This window comes from Phoenix dactylifera, unplaced genomic scaffold (assembly GCF_009389715.1).
Source record: "Phoenix dactylifera cultivar Barhee BC4 unplaced genomic scaffold, palm_55x_up_171113_PBpolish2nd_filt_p 000541F, whole genome shotgun sequence".
Classification (NCBI taxonomy): domain Eukaryota; kingdom Viridiplantae; phylum Streptophyta; class Magnoliopsida; order Arecales; family Arecaceae; genus Phoenix; species Phoenix dactylifera.
Genome location: NW_024067950.1, coordinates 181,272 through 203,854, shown reverse-complemented (window position 1 = coordinate 203,854; position 22,583 = coordinate 181,272). Strand labels below are relative to the sequence as shown.

The 22,583-nt window shown below is 41.2% G+C and overlaps 1 pseudogene; it reads right to left on the bottom strand.

Annotated features, from left to right (window-relative positions):
• Positions 1-15,619: 15,619 nt before the first annotated feature.
• Positions 15,620-15,717, bottom strand: LOC120106383 (annotated as a pseudogene).
• Between the last annotated feature and the right edge of the window lie 6,866 nt (positions 15,718-22,583).

Sequence of the window (22,583 nt, the reverse complement as noted above, 5' to 3'; positions counted from 1 at the left end):
TCTGCCTCTAAGTTGGGCAACTAAGGTGCCCACATTGCCATCTGGCTTTGTCAACTCTTTGAGGCTCTTGGAAATGGCCTTCAAGCTGTCCTTGAGCTCTAATGATCTGCAGGTTTGGGTGACACCCACCTCAACTATTTGTTGCTCTTGGGCTTCAATTTGAGCCTTAATTTCCTGCAGCTCTTGTCTGATGGGGGCCAGCTCTGCAGACATCATGGATCTCATCTCCTCCCTCATCTGCTGACAAATAACAGATGCTAAGGTGTGCATCTGCTCCTCTGATAGGAAGGAGGGCCCACTGACTGGAGGAGGTGGTGGCATGGATGTGGAAGGTCCAGCTGAGCTGGAGGGAATATCAGGGATGTCCATGTTGCTAGGTGGAGGAGAGTGATGGTCAGACTCATGATGTGGGATCTCAGCCTCTATGGTTTGTGCTTTTCTTTTTGGAACCTTGACCCAAGACCCATCTATCTTGTGAAATTCCATTCTTCTCATTGAGCCCTCATTGTAATAGTCGGTGTTTCTTAAGGGCTTTGCAGGTTCATTTGATGGAATGGAAACCTTGAAGTGTTTGAAGATTAAGGTAAAGATCATGCCATAGGGTATACTAAATCTAGAATACCTATGACATAGGGCAATGTAATTTAGCATGAGTCTAGGAAGGTTTAGAGGGATCCCTAGTAGGATGTGATGCATTATAACTAAGTCTCGCTCCGAAACAAAATCGAAGCGACCGGTTTTAGGAAATAGGACCCGGTTGACAATGCTTAAAAGGAGTCTCATCTCTGCATTTAGGTCCTGGGAGTTGACAACATCAAGAGGGCCGCAGTCCTCTCTTCCTAAAATTAAGTTTAGAGCTACTTCCCTTTGGGGATGTGAGGTTGGAGCCTCGCCGTCCCTAGGGATTTGCAAAACAGTGGATAAGATGTCCTCATTAATTTCTACTAATGTCCCTCGGACATGTGCGGTGAACCCTAAGTCCCCTAAAGCCATATCACTAAACATTTCTCTAACAAGGCCGGGGTAGGTCGAGGTATTGAGGGTGCAAAGATGCTCCCACCCTTGGGCTCGGAGTCTCTCTCCAATAGAGAACCCCTCATGATCTAAAAATGCAAAATCTATGTACCTACCGGTTGTGACTGTGCGATTTGCACAAGAAATCGTTGTGGTTGGCGGAGCAACCGGAGGAGAAGGTGCGGAGGGTTCTTCCCGCCGTTCCTCACCGTCGCCCGCTACTCTAGGTCGCTTTCCACGGGTCGTCCTAGCTTTCTTTGGTGCCATGGATGCTAGGGTTTGTGATTTAGGGCAAATGGAGGCTAGGGTTTGTGATTTAGGGCAAATGGAGGCTAGGGCTTTCCGTTTTGGTCGGGAATGAGGGAGAAAGCTCGAGTCGGCTCGAGCGATTTCGACCTATTTAAAAAGGCCTCATTTGGTCCCCGAGACGTCTCCGCGACTAAGGTGAGACGTCTCCGCTTGGGGGGACGTCTCTGCGATTTGCCAGAGACGTCTCCGGCACTGAAAAATTTCAGACTGTATTCTATCTTCTCCCTTTTTTGTTTAATCACCCCAATCAATATGATCTCTTTTCATAAACTTAGAGTGAATTTGTTTGTGATCCTCCCCCTCAATGATACATCCTATAATAATTTGATAATGATTTTTGAATTATTAATATTGAAATGAGGAACGTTTGACCAAATTTCGAATACCTATGAAATAGGCTCTGAAAATATCTCCATGAAGAGTCCAAGGGAGGGTAACCATCCTCCGGAAAGTCAAACAGTTCGTCATTTAGTTTAGATGAATTCATGTTTTCACTTATGTTTGCCTTGAGATGGATTACTAGTTCGAGTAGCAAAGCAATGCAATACAAGTTCAATTCATTTGCTAGGATCATACAAGCTCAAAGCATTCCTTAAGAAATTGAATCTGTCTTTACAAAGGGGCTTTGTAAAGATATCAGCTAATTGATTTTCAGTACATACATATTCAATCATCACATCATTTTTCAGCACATGATCCCTAATAAAATGATGCCTAATCTCTATATGCTTTGACTTAGAGTGTTGGACAGGATTTTTTGTTAAGTTGATTGCACTTGTATTATCACACTTAATTGGTATATTGTCCATTTTAATACCGAAGTCTTCAAGTTGTTGCTTGATCCAGAGAACTTGGGCACAACAGCTTCCAGCTGCAATGTACTCAGCCTCAGCTGTGGACAAGGCAACTGAATTTTGTTTCTTGCTAAACCAAAAAACCAAATTGGCACCCAAGAATTGACAAGTGCCACTTGTGCTTTTTCTGTCGAGTTTGCACCCAGCAAAATCAGCATCAGAATAAGCAGTTAAATTTATATCAGATTGTTTAGAATACCATAAGCCTACATTAGATGTCCCTACTAGATATCTAAAAATTCTTTTAACAGCTTGCAAGTGTGATTCCTTAGGACATGCTTGGTATCTAGCACACATACAAACACTGAATAATATATCTGGTCTACTAGCAGTAAGGTAAAGTAGAGAGCCTATCATACCTCTGTACAATTTGCAGTCTATACTTTTACCTTTTTCATCTTTGTCAAGCTTGCAACTTGAGCCCATGGGTGTGCTGATTTCCTTTGCATCCTTCATCTTGAATTTTTCCAGCATTTCCTTGATGTATTTGGACTGACTGATGAAGATGCCTTCCTCTGATTGTTTTATTTGTAGCCCAAGAAAGAAGTTGAGCTCACCCATCATGCTCATTTCAAATTCTCCCTGCATAAGCTTGGCAAACTCTTGACAGAGACTATCATTAGTAGCACCAAAAATTATATCATCCACATAAATTTGTACAAGCAATAAGTCATTTCCTTTTCTTTTAATAAAGAGGGTTTTGTCTACATTTCCTCTCTTAAATTTGTTCTCAATTAGGAAATTACTTAATCTTTCATACCATGCCCTAGGAGCTTGCTTAAGTCCATACAATGCTTTATGCAATTTATACACATAATCTGGATGTAAGTGATTTTTGAAACCTGGAGGTTGTCCTACATAAACTTCCTCCATTATATAGCCATTTAAGAATGCACTTTTTACATCCATTTGATAGAGTTTAAAATCCATGAAGCATGCATATGCTAAAAGCAGTCTAATAGCCTCTAACCTAGCAACAGGAGCAAAAGTTTCATCAAAATCTATTCCTTCCTCCTGATTATATCCTTTGGCCACTAGCCTAGCTTTGTTTCTTATTACTATCCCATCTTCATCTAGTTTATTTCTATATACCCATTTGGTGCCTATAATTGAAACATTAGGGGGTCTTTTCATTAGAGTCCAAACTTCATTTCTTTCGAATTGGTTTAATTCCTCTTGCATAGCATTCATCCAATTATCATCTTTTTCAGCTTCTTCTAGTGATTTAGGCTCTATTTGTGAAACGAAAGCAAGATAATTACTAGTGTTTCTTAAAGAGGATCTAGTTCTTATACCTTGTGAAGGATCACCAAGGATTAGATCCTTTGGATGACCATGTGCATACCTCCATTCTTTAGGAAGATCTTGATTTCTTGATGGAGGTTGATCTTCTTCATCTTGCTGATTTGTATCCTCTTTGATCCCATCCTCATGTTGTTTGTCTTGTATGGAGAATTCCTTGATCCCGTCTTCAAGTATACCTGCATCACCATTTTCTTCTTTTCTAGAAGAATCTCCATTAGTTTCATCAAACACAACATGAATGGATTCTTCAACAACGAGAGTTCTCTTGTTGAAGACCCTGTATGCTCTACTAGATGAGGAATAACCTAAGAAGATCCCCTCATCTGATTTAGCACTAAATTTACTGAGATTGTCCTTTCCATTGTTCAAAATAAAGCATCGACAACCGAAAACATGAAAATAACTTATATTTGGTTTCTTACCTTTCATCAATTCATACGGTGTTTTCTTTAAGATGGATCTAACTAAAGCACGATTTAAAATATAACATGAGGTATTTATTGCTTCAGCCCAAAAATACTTTGGTAGATCCGATTCGCACAACATGGTACGAGCCATATCTGCTAGTGTGCGATTCTTCCTTTCTACCACCCCATTTTGTTGGGGTGTCCTAGGTGCCGAGAAGTTGTGATTGATACCATTTTCGTCACAAAACTTTTCAAAGTGTTGATTTTCAAACTCGGTACCATGATCACTCCTAATTGCTTTTAGTTTAAGATTAAGTTCATTTGAAACCTTATTATGAAACTTGATAAAAGCGAGAAAGGACTCATCTTTGTGTGCAAGAAATGAAACCCATGTAAAACGTGAAAAATCATCAACAATGACAAGACCAAATTTCTTACCCCCTAGACTAGCAGTTCTAGTGGGTCCAAACAAATCCATGTGAATTAGTTCTAAGGGTTTTGATGTTGAGACTATGTTCTTAGACTTGAAAGAACTTCTTGTTTGTTTTCCTAATTGACATGCCGCACAAATTTTATTCTTTTCAAAGTCTATTTTCGGTAGTCCTTTGACTAGATCCTTTGTAATCAATTTAGAAATTAAATCCATGCTAGCATGCCCTAACCTACGATGCCATAACCAACTAGTCTCATTGACTTTGGGATTCATAGCTACAAGACATTGGCCATCCTTCATGGTGAGATCATCAAGATCTATCATGTAAACATTTCCATGCCTATGTCCTGTGAGTATGACCTCATTGTCAAATGGACTACTAATTATGCATAGTGATGATTCAAATGATACTTTAAATCCCTTGTCACAAAATTGACTTATACTTAACAAATTATGTTTTAGTCCATTAACCAACAATACATTATCAATAAATGAGGAGGGTGATATGGAGATTTTACCAACACCAATAATTCGGCCTTTAGCATTGTCTCCAAATGTGACTAACCCTCCTTCTTTCGATTCCAAGGTGACGAAGAGACTCTTGTCACCGGTCATATGCCTTGAGCAGCCACTATCAAGATACCACATTCTCCTTTTATTCCCGGCTGCAAGGCATACCTGCAAAATGATCATGTGAAGCTCTTAGGTACCCAAGTTTTCTTGGGTCCTTCGTGGTTAGTGTAGTTGGTTCCTTTAGGCACCCATATTTTAGTTATGTTTTTAGCTTTTACAAATGTACTCTTGTTAGTTTGGATTTTTCTTTGAATACAAGAGTAGGCTTTATGTCCAATCTTTCCACAAAGAAAGCATGTTGGTTTTTCAGTTTTTACATCTTTTGCTTTTACCAAGAAATTCTTTAGATACTTTTGTTGCTTATTAGTTTTATATCCTAATCCGGCTTTATTGAAAACAGCTCTTTGATTTGAAAGAATAAGATTTAATTTTTCAGAGCTTTGTGTGAATTTTTCAACAATTGGCTTGTACTTATGTATCTCATTCTTAAGATTCACATTTTCTTTAACTAGTTCTTCCATATCCTTTTTAAGAGATTCAACAGTTTGCGCAAGTGAGGTATTATTATTGAGTAGGGAATTTACTTTTAGATTTAATTCCTTGATTAGTGGTTTTGCCTTTACATTTTCAGTGCTAAGCCTTGAATTTTCGATTTCTAGGTTAGTAGTGTTCATATTTTTGACGCTCTCCTTCTCAATTAATAGGTTTTCAATGTTTTCCTTTATTTTTTGATTGGAGGCTTTTAATTCTTTATTCTTTGCTCCCAACATACTACAATCACCCATAAGTTCTTGAAAAGCATCATATAATTCTTCTAAAGTAAAATTTATAGTTGGGTTTTGACATACCTCGTCATCTTCGAACGCCATGAAGCATAGATTGGCGGTCTCTTCCTTCTCTTCTTCGGAGGATGATGTGTCACTATCATCCCATGTTGCCTTCAATGCCTTCTTCTTCTTCTTTCCAAAGTGCTTCTTTTGTTGAGGGCATTCGGAACGAATATGTCCCGGTCTCTTGCAGTCATAGCATACGATTGGGTCTCTTTCTTTTTCCTTTTCTTTCTCCCAATCATTTCTTCCTCCAAATTTCTTTCTTGGGAATGGTTTCTTTCTTCTCATGAATTTTTTAAATTTCCTTACTATCAAACCCAAGTCCTCATCTTGACTTTCTTCTTCACTCTCACTGCTCTCTTCTTCACATACACTTGAGGTGGCCTTGAGTGCGATTGTCCTTTTCTTTGGCAGCTCTTCTTCATGCTGCTTCATCGTGAGCTCATGCGTCATCAATGAGCCCAAGAGTTGTTCTAGCCCCAAGGTGTTGAGGTCTTTGGCTTCTACAATCGCCGTGACCTTTGCTTCCCATGCTTTTGGCAGTGACCTGAGAATTTTACTCACAAGTTCGGGGTTAGTGTAAGATTTGCCCAAGCTTTTTAGGCCATTAATAATTTTGGTAAAACGTGTAAACATGCATGTGATGGTTTCACTAGGTTCCATCTTAAACAATTCATACTTGTGAACTAGAATGTTCACTTTGGACTCTTTGACTTGATTTGTACCCTCGTGGGTAACTTCAAGCCTATCCCATATTTCTTTAGCGGAAGTACATGTGGAGACTCTATTAAACTCATTTACATCTAAGGAACAAAATAATGAGTTCATGGCTCTAGAATTGAGTTGAGCCATCCTATCATCATTCTCATCCCAATCCTCCTCAGGTTTGGGAACTCGAATGCCATTGACCACATGTGATGGTTCCTGTGGTCCCTTGACTATAACCCTCCACAAGGCATAGTCTTGTGCTTGAATGAAGATTCTCATTCTAGTCTTCCAATAGGTATAATTTGTCCCATTGAAGAGTGGAGGTCTATTGGTTGCTTGCCCCTCGGCTGGAACATTGTTAAAGGGTGTTGCCATCTAGATCTTTGGCTAAGACGGTTAGGTCTTTCAAGGAATATAAGAGCACCGGCTCTGATACCACTTGTTGCCCAGAGATGGTCACCCAAGAGGGGGGTGAATTGGGTGTTTTAAAACTTTTTGGCTAATTTAAAAATAAAACACACAAATATATGAACTAAAGCAAAGATAAAGCGATAAGAAGAGACAACCACAAACACACAGTTTTATAGTGGTTCGGAGCCTTCACCGCTCCTACATCCACTCCCCAAAGCGCCTTGGGAATTTCCACTATAATCCAAGATTACAGTACGGTAGTTTTGCGAGTTCACTACCCAACTCGTTGTTTTACACCGGGCTCACAACAAACCCAAAACCCCCAATTTCTCTTAGGCTTGGGACGCCCTTTCCCTTGTTCCAAGTCCCTTGACTGGAACAAGCACCACAATAAAAGAGTGTACAAAAGGATATAAAAGCTCTAGAAAGCAAATATAGCACTTATGAACAATGAAACCCGGAAGAATCTTTTTGCCGTTGGAAGCGTGGGAGATGTTGATTCTTCCGATGTGGGACGCGTAGGGTTGGGTGTGAGCTTTGAATCCCGAGCACACGAGAGTGGTTGAGCTTGAAATCGCTTGGGAGACTTGTAAGCACTTTATTTCCTTTCTTGAATGCACTCACTCCCTTGAGCTTTTCTTTCTAACTTCTCTCTTGAATGATTTTGCTTTTGGTTGGTTAAGAGTTGTTGAGAAGCACTTAAGAGCTCCCTTTTATAGCCCAAAAAGCAAATATAGCCGTTAGAGATAAAGTAGAGAAGATTTGAAATTCAAATCAAACCTGAAAAGCTGTCAGTCGCGTCCCAGGCGCTCCGGGGACGTCTCCGCTACAACGAGAGACGTCTCGCCTACAGAATTTTACTTTTTACTTTATCTGGGGTCGACTCGGCACTTTACGGGGACGTCTCGGCGTGTTAGCGCTTTTTGAGTGGGGACGACTCCGCTGCTTTGGGGACGACTCCGCTTCTTTATCTCCGAAAATCATGTCCTCTGGAATTCCCTGAGAGAGTCGACTCCGCTCTTTCAGGGGACGTCTCCGCTTGTCTGCACTTTATGCGTGGGGACGACTCCGCTTTCTCAGGGTCGACTCCGCTTCCTTATCACCGAAAAAAAACATTCTCTGGAAAACCTGAGAGAGCCGTCTCCGCCATCTTGGGGACGACTCGGGAAGTCTCCTTTTTGCTTGCGGGGACGACTCCGCGTACAGCGGGGACGTCTCGCGCATATCCCTTGAAAAGCGTCTTTCTGCCGCCACTGAGAGAGTCGACTCCGCTACTGAGAGAGTCGACTCCGCTAACGCGGGGATGACTCGACAGGAGCCGGGGACGTCTCCAAGTGTGCCAGTTCTTCCTGTTTGTGCCTAGAGACGTCTCTGAAACTATCAGGAGACGTCTCGGCTGTCCCTGAACTTTTTCTTTAGCTCAAAATATTCTTCAATAAATTCATAAAAATTATGGGAACTTGCCTAGACATTTCTTAACAATATTCTAAATAAAACACATGAATTTCTCAATTGAATTGTTAAGATATAATGGAATTTTACTCTAGTGTTTTGTATTCATCAAAATCCATTAGGGGGTTAACATCTTCTATCAAGGTTGATAGATTCCTTATAGGTGCATACCCTACTCCTACAGTGAACCTACTGCAGCCAATCTACACTGCATGGACCCATATGGCTAGAGACCATGTATGTGTGCAGTCAAACTATAATAACCTCACTGTGAGTAGCCGAAGCACCGCAGGTCAAAGGACCAGTCACACTACTGCAACATCAAGCAAATCACTAACGAGTGGATAGACATCCAAGTGACTTCTTGTCTTGGTCACGCTCAGTACCCTTGTTCTCTAACAAGCACCTGCACTATCACTTCAGTGTCCCTACACTGTGGACTCAAGTCTCGTCCATCTAGAAGGAAAGTGATCTGTGCACTGATCGGATCGATCACCGTCCTCGTGATGATCCATTGATCAGGAGCATTTAGAAATTAATCACCAATGATACATGGCTCAAATTCTCAACTCTTGAGAATATGTATCATCATCTTATTAATTTCTTGGACGATTCATAGACACATAAATAATATGAATGAAAAGATGCCTTTTATTTATTCAATAATAAATAGTCAAGTACAAAATTATGTCCCTAGAATTAATAATGTGTCAGCCAGATTGGCTTCTAGGGCATACATCTAACACCAAGGCAGCGACGGAAGCATTTGAGAAGCTCAAGGAAGCCATGATGATGGCCCCGGTTTTGGCGCTACCAGATTTCGCCAAACCGTTTGTAGTCGAGTGCGATGCTTCCGGTGTCGGCATTGGTGCTGTTTTGATGTAGGAGGGATGGCCAATTGCTTTCATGAGCAAGGCGTTGTCCCCTAGGATCCGCTCGCTGTCCACATATGAGAGGGAGATGATGGCGGTCATCCATGCAGTCACAAAGTGGAGGCCGTACCTTATCGGCCGCCGATTCATCGTTCGGATTGATCAGCAGAGCCTTCCATTTTTTTTTGAGCAGTGCATACATACTCCAGCCCAGCAGAGGTGGGTATCAAAGCTTCTCGATTACGACTATGAGATGGTGTACAAAAAGGGCGCATAAAATCGAGTGGCGGATGCACTATCGCGCCAACCCAAGTCTGGCGAGTTGGCGGCTTTGACTACACCGGTTTTTCCTTTTATTTCAGACTTGAGGACCACCACTGAGGATGATAGTGTTATTTTGATGATTAACAAGCAATAATCGAGAGTATGTTATAAGTTAATTCGATACTTTATTTATAAGTCTGTTACTCTCAGTATATTTGTATAACAAGTTAAAGATGCATTTCATTGTTTACTTGGATGAATCTAATCTTGAGTTGCAGCAAAGTATGGATTGAGTCGACCCCAAGGTTGATTGGGTCAACCCCGGCACATCAAGAAAGCATTTGGCACACTTCTGCAAAAATGGCACATATGAACAGTAAGTTGGGTCGACCCAAGGAAAGCATGAGTCGACCCAAACTTCAAGCTTCTCAACAACTCAGAAAATGGTTCTCTGGAAATACTGAGAGGGTCGACCCAAGATGAAGTTAAGTCGACCCAAGCTTGAGTCGACCCAAACCCTAAGAGGGTCGACCCAAAGGCAAGACAGAACACATGACAGAAAAGGTTCTCTGGAAACCCTGAGAGGGTCGACCCAAGAAGAGGTTGAGTCGACCCAACTGAATCTTGAGTCGACCCAAAGAAATGTTGGGCGACCCAAGTGAAGGAAGGTTGAATTGCAAGTTTCTGTGGTAAAGAGAGGGTTGACCCAAGGAAAGGTTGAGTCGACCCAAGTGAAAGTTGGGTCGACCCAAGGACAGGTTGAGCCGACCCAAACACGGGCAGAAGCATAACGGCTAATTCTGCAGAAGTACTTTTTGTCCTTCCAACAGTGAGTAACGGCTAGTTTTTGAATTCTAACCATTGGGGCTTGTCTAATGGATGAAGAAAACTATTTAAAGTGGCACTATTCATCAGAGAGAACATCCTTTCCAAAGAATATCAAAGTGTACACAAGAAAGAAAAAGTGCCCTAATCTTCCTCATCCAAGTGCTTCATTCAAGAGTCAAAAGAAAATGGTTGAGCAGATTCAAAGAGTCATTAAGAGCTCCATCCACCCTTGAAGAGTGAAGCATCCTTGACAAAGAAGAGAGAAGTCACATCAAGCGATAACTATTCTGTAAACTTTTCTTTGTAGATTATATTGTTATATTTGCTCATCTAGGAGCTTAAATCTTCTTTCTTTGTTTATTAAACATCTTGTAAAGGTTAGTTGGTTAGCCCGCAAAACCAACGAAATAGGTTGATTGGTGAACCCGTAAAACCAATTGTAAAGGTTCGTTGGTGAGCCCATAAAACCAACATAAGTTTGTTGGTGAGTCCGTAAAACCAACATAGGTTTTTGGTGAACCCGAAAAACCAAAGTGTAAAGGTTTTTGGATTGTGAGCCCGGAAAACAATCCAACTGTAATCCGCGGGATTATAGTGAATTCTCGGGGTCGCTTGGGGAGTGGACGTAGGTGCTAAGGAGAGCACCGAACCACTATACTTCTTGTTGTTTGTATTGTGATTTGTTTATTTCACTAACTCATCAATTAACATAAGTATGATAGTTAAAATTAAGAGAAACCAATTCACCCCCCCTCCTAGCTTGTCACCTTGGGCAACAAGTGGTATCAGAGCAAGGTGCTCCAATAGTACTTATTGATCTCACAATCAAGAGTTAAAGATCATGACAACCCAAGTGGGATGTTCTATGAGTGAGGGCAATCCACAAATAGACCTCCTCTATTTAATGGCACAAACTACACATACTGGAAAGTTAGGATGAGGATATTCATTCAAGCTTTAGACTATGAATTATGGTACATTATTACTAGAGGACCTCACACACCCACACTTAATATAGAGGGCACTATCATACCCAAACCAGAAATGGATTGGAACGAAAGTGATAGAAGATTAGCACAGTTAAATGCAAAAGCAATTAATGTACTTTACTGTTCATTAGATGTAAGTGAATTTAATAGAATATCTACTTGCGTCTCTGCAAAAGAAATTTGGGACAAACTTGAGGTCACTCATGAAGGGACTAATCAAGTTAAGGAGTCAAAAATAAACATATTAGTACACAAGTATGAATTGTTTAAAATAGAATCCACTGAGTCCATAACTGATATGTTTATTCATTTTACTAAAATTATAAATGGGCTTAAGAGTTTAGGAAAGTCTTATACTAACTCTGAATTGGTGCGAAAAATTCTCAAGTCTCTACCAAGAGTTTGGGAGGCCAAGGTAACTGCAATTCAGAAAGCTAAGGACCTCAACACACTGCAATTAGAGGAACTTCTAGGATCACTCATGACCCATGAGTTGACCATGAGGCAAAATTCAGAAGATGAGGTCAAGAGAAGAAAGCCCATTGCCCTAAAGTCTGCCACCCCTAAACAACAAACTGAGTCGGAAGATTCAGATGATGATGAATTGGATGAAGAAGGAATGGGTATGCTTGGAAGAAAATTCAGAAAGTTTATGAGAGGTAAAAATAGATTTCATAAAAAGAAACCCTTCTTCAAAGGTAGCTTAAGCAAAGAAAAGGGTAAGGACAAAGAAAAGGAAAAAGAAACTCCTATTTGTTATGAGTGTAACAAACCCGGGCATTATAAGATAGATTGCCCAGAATTGAAATGGATGGCAAGAAAACTGAAAAAGAAGAACTTCATGGCTGAATGGAGTGAAAGTGAGGTGATGAGAGCACAAAAGTGCAATCTACACATCACTCAAATTAGTATTATTGCTAATAAATGATTATAGAAGTGCTGTATTAATATTATATTTTTGTAGGGTGCAGGTGATCGGAAATCAAGCTAAATGCACATTGGGTCCAAAAATATGCATCACTGCAGGTGATCAGCCAACCGCTTGTGTCAACCCTAGTTGCACACTAGAAGGAGGTCAAGATCAGCTGTCCACTTCATTGCAGCTTCAGTCTTCTACGAGCCCAGCGTGTGATAACATCGCGTCCGTGCAACCTCCCAGCACCCAAATCTCATCCTGCGGCCAGCATTTCGAGTCCATCTTCTCTGCATATGAGTCCGCTTCGCCCGCGAGCCCGAGTTCATCCATCCACCATGTCATATCAAGCTCCCAGTTCCGTGATCTCAGCGCCAGCGTCTCAGGTTCATCACCCGTGCTTTCGGTTCACAGCGCCTCCCAGCTCCGTGATCGTGATCCGCCCGTGAAGCTTCCATGTCTGCATCCAAGCTCCATCCGACTTCATCTAAGCGTCCACGTCCGAGTTCCTCACGAGCGCACGCCTCGTCCGCACCTCATCCCAGCATGCCACGTCCGTGATCAGCTTCCTTCACGCGTCCGGAGATCCAGCTCTCAGCCGAGATGTATGCTTCGAACGACCACCCAACCTCCCAACGTCCTGAGATCCCAAGCTTCTGCTATCAACTCCCGGCGCCCGTGAAGCATCCTCTCACGCGCTTCAGCTTCATCCGTCCGCGTGTAGGTCGGCATCCCGTATCTCAGCATCTGTTCACGTCCGCGGCTTCCGTCTTCCTCGCAGTCCACGCGTCCCAGCTCCAACGATCAAGCTCCATCCGTCCAGGCCTCTTGAGTCCAAGATTCATCTCCAGCTTGGTGATCATCCAGCAAATCGTCCGAGTTTCCAGCATCCTGCGAGGCATCACCCGCGTCCGTGCGTCCTAACGATCCTCCTCGCACCCATCCGCCACATCCGCGTCCGAAGATCCCGGCATCTCGTGATCTCAGCATTAGCGATCATCTCCCGTTCGCATCCATCCACTTCTTCCGGATCCACAGCTTCATCCTTCCGTCCGCGAGCATCTCTAGCCGTCCACGTCCATCCCCTTCTCCCGGGATTTCATCTCATCCGGCCATCTCCACCGCATGTCCCTCTCGGCTGGGAAGGGAAGGGAGGCTCTCGGGGGGTTTAAAAGAGAAGAAAAACAGAGGCTGCCTCAGTCCCCATTCAAAGAAAAAAACAGAGAGAGGAAACAGGGGAGGCCCTGTTTCCGAAAATAGAAAAGAGAAAAAAAAAAGAAAGAAAAGGAAAGGGGGATTAATGTGTGAAATGGAAGGCTAAAGTCCTAGGAAGGGTGATGGAGGTACCTTTGATGTATTTCTCTTTGAAGTAAATTCTAAACTTTAGCTTTCTATGATTTATATTTATTGATATGTTCTTGATCCATGCGTAGTTATTTCATAGGTAGATCTTTAATGGATTATGATTATTGATATATGGATTGCTTTAGTATTTGATTCGTCGTAGACGTAGAAAGCACGATGAATGCTTAGAAATTGAGTTCATATGTTCATGAAACATATACCATGATTAGATCTATCCTACATTTAATCTTTAATCAAGAACCATAGGGTTTATTCCTTGGATGCAATATCATCAAGGGGGATTCCAGATCCCTACCATTTTTATTTCATCGAACTGTGTTTATTATTCTCTGTATTTAATTTCTGAAAATCAAAACATCATTTTAATCCACATATTTATTCAACTAAAGTACTAATTATATCTAAAAATTACGCTAATAATCTATAGATCGTTTTCTGAGGATTCGACCTCGGACTCCTGAGATTTTACTACTTGTGCGATTCTCCTGCACTTGGGAGAACAATTTTATTTTTGCATCAAGTTTTTGGCGCCGTTGCCGGGGAACAGCTGATTTATTAGTATAATTTTAGATTTAATCAGTATCCTAGTATTTAGTCTTTTTCTTTCAAAAAAAAAAAAATCTTTATTGCTGTTTTTTTATTCCCTGCACAGTCTGCATCAAACTCTGATATCTGAGTAATCTACCGTCTGATTGAACTCAAATTTGGTCTTCAGGTGTAGGACCTGTGTTTCTTTCATCTGAACGGTCTGATTAACATTCTGAAACTTTTAAAACTGTCAGATTAATACGAAACTTGCTGCTGTCTGTTTTGAATTTTCTGCATTTAATTGTTTTAGATCAGAATTTTATTGCTATCATATCTCATTAACCCTTGTTGCTAATTGAAAAATTTAAAAAAAAAATAAATAATTTGCTTGATCACCTATTCAATGAAATTTAATGTCATGTCATAAAATATTAAAAAAAAAATCTCTTGATTATTGCATATAGTATATGGCATCAGTATAAAACACTCTAAGGGCTGAACCCATTTAAAAAGATAAGGTCGGGATTTCATCACTCGTCCTTAGCCCAAAAATCACCCCATTGTATAAATATCCTAAGCTTAACTAAAATCAACTAGACGTTGGCCCCTAAGGACATTCGAGCTCAATTAGGATGAAGACCACCGAAAGTTGCACCAATTTTGCTCTATGGCTTAGTTGATGTCTAGGCAAGCTTTGTCCCTATAAGGGAGACAGTTCATCTGTTCGAGGCAAGTGGGTTTTAAGTGGGACCTTTGCGAACGCATCGTGACCCCTCCACTTACCTAGGAGCTTACCTGGTCAACTCGGTTCATTAGACCGGATTGGAGGCTTAGGTGCCCTCTTCAAACCAGTTAGGAGCTGTCTAGAAATTTTAAAAAAATATTAGAAATTGAGGTGTAATGTTTAGTTGCATGTTTGATTGTTAATAGATTTTTGTCTTAGGGTGTAGTTTTAGGGTATCTTTAGTTGGTACTTATGTTTATATTTATTTAAAAAAATTAATTAAAAAAAAATTAATTAATTAAATTTTGTATGCTAGGTTGGGATAGGGACGACACCGGTCGATTAAGTCGTACAACTTTAGATCATCCCTTAGGACATACCCTTGAAATTCCTTCGCAGTATCTCACACCTTGTGAGATGGCAAATTTTCTTGATGATGTAGGAAGTCACCATGGTGATGAAGGTAGACCCCCAGTTATGACACTTCGACAATACTTACATCCCACTAGGACTAGTCAACCTTCATGCATGATTATTTCTGAAAATGTAGGACACTTTGAAATCAAACCAGGAGTAATTCAATTGCTGCCAAAGTATCATGGAATGGAATCTGAGAACCCTTATCTTCACCTTAAGGATTTTGAGGAAATTAGCATCACATTTAGAGTGCCAAATGTATCGGAAGATGTCCTTAAATTAACCTTGTTTCCTTTTTCCTTGAAGGATAAAGCCAAAACATGGCTGAACTCCTTGAGACCAAGATCGTTACGAACATGGCATGATATGCAAAGAGAATTCTTAAAAAAGTTCTTTCCCGCACAAAGGACTAATTTTTTGAAAAGGCACATTAGTAATTTCCAACAAAAAGACCATGAAACATTTTATGAATGCTGGGAGAGATTTAAAGATTTGCTACTCTCTTGTCCTCATCATGGGTTTGAAACATGGAGAACCATTAGTTTCTTTTACGAGGGATTGTCTCCACAATTAAAACAATTTATAGAGACTATGTGCAATGGTCTATTTCTGGAAAAGCAACTCGATGAGGCATGGGACTATTTAGACTCTCTCGTAGAGACTGCACAATTATGGGATACAGGGGATAGAGTGAATAAACCTTTGCCTAAGATACTAGCATTCCACACGGGGGCCTTTACAACCTTAATACTCAGGATGATATTCAAGCTAAAATGGCAGCCCTTACTAGGAAGGTAGAGAAAATTGAACTTAGAAGGATTGAACCCGTCAAGACCGTAGAATATAACAGCGAGTGTTGTAGGATTTGCGAGATGCCTGGCCATCTCATCACTGATTGCCCCACAATACCCGCATTCAAGGAAGTCTTGCACGATCAGGCCAATGTTATGTACCTATCAAAAATCTTTCAATAATCCTTTTTCGGGTACTTACAACCCTGGATGGAAGAACCATCCAAATTTCAGGTGGAGGAATGACCAACCTCAACAAGTATATAACCCAACTCCTCCACCTCCGCAACCTCATTATGCACACCCACCCCCTCAAAAATCCAGTCTCGAAGAAACTTTGCAATCTTTCATGCAAGGTCAAGCCAAAATCAATGATGAATTAAGAAATCAACTGACAACGCTGACCACTGTTTTAAGTGCTCAAGAGAAAGGTAAGCTACCAGCTCAACCACAACCTAATCCTTAAGTCTATGGCGGTAGTAATGCATCATCTTCAACTTCGCATAAAGAGCAAGCAAAGAGTATAATAACTTTGCGAAGTGGAAAGATTATTGACCGACCAGTCCCAGAACAAACACAAGTCATACCGGATTCTGACCCTCCCAAGACAAAAGAAAAGGATAATGAAGAAACTAAAGCACCAACATCTACTGAAAAAATTGAATGTCCTTTTTCTGCACCATTTCCACAAAGATTAAAGCCCTTGCAAAAGCTTGAACCAAACTCTGAAATTCTTGAGCTTTTTAAGCAAGTAAAAATCAATGTACCTCTTCTTGATGCAATAAAACAAGTGCCTTCCTATGCAAAATTTTTAAAAGATTTGTGCACTGTCAAGCGTCGTTTAAATGTCAAGAAGAAGGCATTTCTGGCTGAAAATGTGAGTGCAATTTTACAGCATAACATTCTTCCTAAATATAAGGATCCAGGTTGCCCAACTATCTCGTGCATCATTGGCAATTTTAGGATTGAGCGAGCATTGCTAGATTTAGGAGCAAGTGTGAATTTGTTGCCATATACGGTATATGAGCAACTCGGTTTGGGTGAGTTGAAGCCAACAACTGTGACCTTACAATTAGCTGACCGATCAGTGAAGGTTTCTAGAGGGATTATCGAAGATGTGTTGGTCCAAGTAGACAAGTTCTATTTTCCTGTTGATTTTGTGGAGTGATTGATCATAACCCTATTTGATTTTGATGAGCTCAAAGCATCTGAGTATATCTCTTGTTTACTAATGAATTCAATTGAGTGTTTCAGTGAAAATCTTGTCTAAAGTGTTTCTAGACTTGGTTCATAATATTTTGGATAAGTTAAGAAGTCAGTTTGAACCAAAGTCTGAGACTCGAGTCGACTCCAGAGTATTACGAGTCGACTCCAAGCGTATCAGAGTCACTGGCACGGGCTCGAGTCGACTCCGGACCATTACGAGTCGACTCCGACTGAGAACAGACAAACGAACAGAAGGGCACAACTTAAAACCTGTCAGCGAGTCGACTCCTGAAGTGCGCGAGTCGACTCCGATGTTTACCGAGTCGACTCCGGAGTAGTATGAGTCGACTCCAAGGAGTTACAGACAGAAAAGTCAGAGAGCGAATTTCAACCCTGAGATTCGAGTTGACTCCTGTGGAACGCGAGTCGACTCCGATGGTTGGTAGGTCGACTCCAAAGAAAGCGAGAGTCGACTCTCAGTGGTTCACAAGACAAAAGTCAGAGAGCAGTTTTCGGACTCTGAGATTCGAGTCGACTCCCGCAATGCGCGAGTCGACTCCGAGACAGCGCGACCCCAAAAAGACAGAAGACCGATTTACTGTCTCTGAGAGCCGAGTCGACTCCCAGACAGCTTGAGTCGACTCCAAGGCAGCGCTACACCAAAAAGGCAGAAGGCTATGTTTCGGAAACTGAGAGCCGAGTCGACTCCGGGAAAGTTCGAGTCGACTCCAAGACTGGACGAGCCAAAAGACAGAAGATCGGGAGTTCGGGCTCTGAGCGCCGAGTCGACTCCCAGGATTGTCGAGTCGACTCGAGTGGGCCAAGTTGAAAATTAGCTCCATGGATTTCATGAGATGAGCCGACTCCGAAAATGCCAAGTCAGCTCCAGAAGTTGGCGAGTCGACTCCGGGTCAAGACGAGTCGACTCCCAGTCGAAGAGGCTACTTTAATTCAAATCCGGAACAGTTACCGAGTCGACTTCAGAAAAGCATGAGTCGACTCCCGCTACAGCCGAGTCGACTCCTGATCGCGCGAGTCGACTCCGACCCCCAACGGACATATTGTCAGGTTGTGCAGAGTGTGCAGAACGGGCAGAAAAAGGTGTCTAACGGCTAGTTTCCGTGGGGGATGGCTTAAATAGCCACAGAGGACTGTAGCAAGGCAGAGAACTACCATTCCATTCAAAGAAATCAAGCATTCATTCTCGGCAAGTGATTTTTCAACGAAAAGAGGGAAGAGCGCCATAACTCCATCCAACTACCTCTTCCCAAACATTGAAAGAGATCTCCTCCTGCATTCAAGTCGACCAGATATTCAAGAGGAGACCCGAAGTTCAAGAAGTCCTACTCTACTCCAACTCAAACGTGTTTGAGGGCTCTTAACTTCTCTCTAGTTTATATTGTTATTTATCTGCTTTTGAGAAGCTCTGTTTTTCTGTTTGTTGTCATTATTTCCATCTTGTCTTTGCTTGGTTCAATCGGAGGATTGAATCAAGGGTGTAGAGGTTGGTTGGTGAGCTGAGTGTAAAACCAACGTGTAAGGGTTCGATTGTGATCCCGGAAAAACAATCGGGGTGGTTCTAGTCGGTGAGCCAGGAAAAACCGACCGAGTTCGTTGTGAGCTCGTAAAACAACAAGTTTGGTTGTGAGCTTGTAAAACAACCGGCTGTAATCCAAGGGGTTATAGTGAATTCCCAAGTGAGACTTGGGGAGTGGACGTAGGAGCAAAGGTTAGCTCCGAACCACTATAAAAGCCTTGTGTTTGTGATTGTTTGTCTCTTTCTTTTACTCTCATTTCATTCACAGCACATAGCAATTAATCAATCATCTTGGTAAAGCATTAATTAGTCATCCACAACGTTTTAATTGCAAAATTATTTTAAAACCCAATTCACCCCCCCTCTTGGGTTGTCTATCTGGGCAACAGATTTTATCGTACTGGACACACATCCGGCTTCCAATTCACCATCTCAGATTCCGGTCATCTTAGGACGCCCATTCCTTGCAACTTCTAATGCATTGATCAATTGTAGGAATGGTGTCATGAAGCTTTCTTTTGGAAATATGACCTTGGAACTGAACGTCTTTAGTATAGGTAAACAACCCAGTGATCATGAAGAAAGTAAAGAAGTTGAATGGGTTGAAACCATTGCGGAAGAATATTTGTTAAAAGAAACATTTACTGAATCGGCCGACAATGGTTTAATAGATTGGTGTTCTGAAGGTACTGCTAATGATGTGGTCCCACCTGGTTTAGATAATTCGGATGTTATGATGGTCAATGGGTGGAGACCGAGAATAGAGGAATTTGAACATTTGCCATCTCGAGGAACAAAGATAGTACCATCCCATGAACAAGCACCTAAGCTCGAGTTGAAACCTTTACCGAAGGAACTCAAGTATGCCTTTCTTGGATCCGATGACACTTTTCCTATAATCATCTCATCTGATCTTGATCATGCCCAAGAAAGAAAATTACTTGGTGTTCTAAAGAATCATACAGGAGCTTTAGGGTGGTCTATTGCAGACTTGAAGGGGATTAGCCCTTTAATTTGCACGCACCGGATATATTTGGAGGACAATGCCAAAACCACAAAGCAAATGCAACGCAGGTTGAATCCTACGATGAGAGATATGGTTAAAGCAGAAGTCCTCAAGTTGCTTGACGTGGGTATTATTTACCCAATTTCCGATAGCAAGTGGGTAAGTCCTACTCAAGTCGTGCCCAAAAAAGCAGGTCTGACGGTAGTCAAAAATGAGCAGGGTGAGTTAGTCCCGACTCGTGTCCCCACGAGTTGGCGCATGTGTGTTGACTATCGAAAATTGAATTTGGTCACTAGGAAAGATCACTTTCCCTTACCCTTCCTAGACCAAGTTTTGGAAAGAATTACAGGACATAATTTTTATTGTTTTCTCGATGGCTATTCCGGATACTACCAAATCGAGATTTCACCAGAAGATCAAGAGAAGACTACTTTCACTTGTCCTTTTGGTACATTCGCTTTCTGTCGGATGCCGTTCGGGTTATGTAATGCACCTGCAACATTTCAAAGATGCATGCTCAGTATTTTTGAAGACATGAACGAGAAGTTTTTGGAAGTGTTCATGGATGATTTTTCTGTTTTTGGCGATTCTTTTGATGATTGTTTACTACATTTACAAGCTGTCTTAGCTCGGTGTATAGAAAAGAACCTGATACTGAATTGGGAGAAATGCCACTTCATGGTGCCAAAGGGAATTGTCCTAGGACATATTGTTTCATCGAAGGGCATGGAAGTTGATAGAGCCAAGATTGACTTAATCGCCAAGCTACCTGCACCCAAAACGGTTAGAGATGTTAGATCATTTTTGGGTCATGCTGGATTTTATAGGAGGTTCATCAAAGACTTTAGTGTCATAGCTCGACCATTATGTAACCTCCTATCCCTTGATACACCGTTCAATTGGACTGAAACATGTCAAGAGGCATTCGAAAAATTGAAGGCTATGCTTAGCACTGCACCCATCGTGCGACCACCTGATTGGTCATCACCTTTTGAGATCATGTGCGATGCTAGTGACTATGCGATAGGAGCTGTCCTAGGACAACGCAAGGATAATAAGCCATATGTCATCTACTATGCAAGCAAAACCTTAAATGATGCTCAAATGAATTACACCACCACCGAGAAGGAATTGCTTGCAGTAGTATTTGCATTAGACAAATTTCGTTCTTATATCCTTGGTGCTTCTATTGTTATCTTTACAGATCATGCAGCGCTAAAATATTTATTGGATAAGAAAGATGCCAAACCACGCTTAATACGATGGATACTTCTACTCCAAGAATTTGACATCACTATCAAAGATAAAAAGGGAGTAGAAAATGTAGTTGCTAACCATTTATCACGGCTAGTTTTTAATGATTCGGTGCCACAGTTGCCCATCAAGGACTCGTTCCCTGAAGAGCAATTGTTTGCACTTTCTACTATGCCATGGTTTGCTGATATTGTAAATTTTCTTGTCACGAATCGGATGCCGGAGCATTGGGGATCGATTGATAAGAATAATTTCTTGCGTAAAGTAAGAAATTATTATTATGATGCTCCTTATTTGTTCAAGTATTGCAATGATCAAATCTTTAGAAGATGCATTCCGGAACATGAGATACAAAGTGTACTCTCTTTTTGTCATGCCAGTGCTTGTGGAGGACACTTTGCAACTAAGAAAACGGCAGCTAAGGTGTTGCAATGTGGTTTTTATTGGCCTACACTATTTAAAGATGCCCACGAGTTCTGTAGGACATGTGACCCATGTCAGCGTGTTGGAAGTCTAACTCGTAGGCAAATGATGCCTCTTCAGCCCATTACTGCTATTGAAATTTTTGACATGTGGGGTATTGATTTCATGGGTCCGTTTCCACCATCTTTTGGCCATGAGTATATTTTAGTTGGTGTTGAGTATGTGTCAAAATGGGTAGAAGCTGTTGCCTGTAGAACTAATGATCACAAACCTGTTTTGAAATTTCTAAAAGAAAATATTTTTTCACGATTTGGGATGCTCAAGGTTATAATTAGTGATGGGGGAAAACATTTCTGTAATACGCCTTTTGAGAACCTATTGCGACAGTACGGTATCACTCATAGAATTGCAACTCCTTATCACCCGCAGACTAGTGGCCAAGTAGAGTTAGCCAATCGGAAAATTAAACGAATTTTAGAGAAAACGGTGAATCCATCACGTAAAGATTGGTCTTTAAAACTTTCTGACGCATTGTGGGCTTACCGTACTGCTTATAAAACTATTCTTGGTATGTCCCCGTATCGGCTAGTCTATGGAAAAGCATGTCATCTACCTGTTGAATTAGAGCATAAATCATATTGGGCCATTAGAAAATTAAACTTTGAATTGTCCGATGCTGGTTTAGCTCGAAAATTACAATTAAGTGAGTTGAATGAAATTCGTCGGGATGCGTATGACAATGCTAGACTTTGTAAAGAACGAATGAAAATTAGGCATGATAACTCAATTCTAAGAAAATCTTTTGAGCCTGCACAAAAAGTTCTTTTGTATGACTCTCGCTTACATCTGTTTCCTGGAAAGTTACGATCAAGATGGACAGGTCCTTTCATTGTAAAAACTGTTTTTCCACACGGGGCAATTGAAATTGAGAATCCACAGGATGGCAAAATTTTTAAGGTTAATGGACACAGATTAAAACCTTTTCTTGAAAATTTTGCAGATGAAGAGGACTCCCTTTCCTTGGGGGAGCCTTCTTATGACTGAACATGAAGGCCAAGGTATGTGTATATTAGTTAGAATTATTATTATTTTCTTTTATTTCTAGTTTTCTTCTTATTTTGTAGGTCTTCTTTTCTGGAAATCAACAGCTCAAGGTATTCTTCTTCTCTC